A 2,055-nucleotide genomic window follows, 5' to 3' on the forward strand; every position below is an offset into this window, starting at 1 on the left:
CCCGGGAGGCAGAGGTTGCAGTGAGTCGAGATCGTGCCACTGCACTCTAGCCTGGGTGACAGAGCGAGACTCTGTCTCAAAAAAAAAAAAAAGAAAAAGAAAATGTGGCACATACACACCATGGAATACTATGTAGCCATAAAAAAGGATGAGTTAATGTCCTTTGTAGGGACATGGATGAAGCTGGAAACCATCATTCTGAGCAAACTATCGCAAGGATAGAAAACCAAACACCGCATGTTCTCACTCATAGGTGGGAACTGAACAATAAGAACAGTTGGACACAGGGTGGGGAACATAACAAGCCAGGGCCTGTCGTGGGGTGAGGAGAGGAGAGAGGGATAGAATTTGGAGATACACCTAAAATAAATGACGAGTTAATGGGTGCAGCACACCAACATGGCACATGTATACTTATGTAACAAACCTGCACGTTGTGCACACGTACCCTAGAATTTAAAGTATAACAATAAAAAAAGTAATAATAAAAAAAAATCAAGTCTTTGCAATAACATCAAGGCACGATGACTCACGCCTCTAATCCCAGCACTTTGAAGGCCGAGATGGGTGGATCACCTAAGGCTGACAGTTTGAGACCAGCCTGACCAACATGGAGAAACCAAGTCTCTACTAAAAATACAAAATTAGCCAGTCGTTGTGGTGCATGCCTGTAATCCCAGCTACTCAGAAGGCTGAGGCAGGAGAATCGCTTGAACCCATGACGTGGCGGTTATGGTTAGTGGAGATCACACTGTTGCACTCAAGCCTGGGCAACAAGAGTGAAACTCTGTCTCAAAAACCAAAACAGTAACAAAAAACAAACCAAACCAAAAAGAAAACTAACGTAGAAAAAGAAAACCAAATACATGTTATTATTTATAAGAGCTAAATAATACGAACACATGAACACAAAGAGAAGAACAACAGACACTGAGGTCTAGTTGAGGGTGGAGGGTGCAAGGATTCAGAGGATCAGAAAACATACCTGTTTGGTGCTATGGGTAGTATCTCAGGGACAAAATAATCTGCACACCAAACCCCCGTGACATAATTTTAGCTGTATAACAAACCCACATGTGTATCCCGAAACAAAAATTAAAGCTAAAAGAAAAAAAAAAATCCCACGGTGAGAGAGAGTGTAATGTAGCGGAAAGGACTGATTTTCGCTACAGATAGTGGTCCCAGTGGGGCTGTACTCTGATTTATTTCTGTGTGCATGCAGGCAGATGCGATTATGAACAGGTGGTCCAGAATCCTAGGTTGGTGGAGGAAACAGGTTGCTGCAGTAGATTTAGTGTCTGAGGGGATATGCCAGAAGACTTGAAGACACTTGTGTTTTTTTGGCAAAAAACACTTGGATCAAAAACGCTGTGGTGAAGTTCCTGATGGTGATGCCTACTCCTGGGAGGAGTGTGGACACGTCAATATCTAATGTGTGTGTTTTGGAGTGGGTGGGAATCCTGTGGTGGCAGCTGTGTGAAAAGGGGGTTCTGTCATCAGAGCTCCTTTCCTCTAAGTTTTCAGTCCTCTGTCACCCTGGGAGAAGACCTGGAATCACAGGACAATGGGCAGTGTGACAGCCTGTGTACAGGAGAGCAGAGTCTCTCATTCCCAAACACCCAGAGTTTTATTCCAGGCAAGGACTCTGTCATATCTTATTTTTGGCACCAAATCTGTAGAGTTTGCTGAACATCAAAAAATTATCCAGCAACTTATTGTCTAACATTTGAATTCTGACACCACCCACAGTAAGATCACACTCTGATTCAGGGCTTGGGTTCCAACACTGTCCTCACTGCAGATGCCAATCACAAACCCCATGGGCCAAAGTATGCTTCTGAGCTAATGTTTAATATTTGGGGACTGCCATGACCTCCCTTAAGTTTAATAATTTTGTAGAGCTACTCACAGAACTCAGCAAAACACTGGTAACCACAGTTTACCAGTTTCATATGTAAGATGCAGACCAGGAAAAGTCAAATGGAAGAAATGCATAGAACAATGAAAAGTGATAGGGAAAGATGAAACGCATAGATAATGCTGGAAAATATTTGC

This window comes from Mandrillus leucophaeus, unplaced genomic scaffold (genome assembly GCF_000951045.1).
Source record: "Mandrillus leucophaeus isolate KB7577 unplaced genomic scaffold, Mleu.le_1.0 Scaffold1201, whole genome shotgun sequence".
Classification (NCBI taxonomy): Eukaryota; Metazoa; Chordata; class Mammalia; order Primates; family Cercopithecidae; genus Mandrillus; species Mandrillus leucophaeus.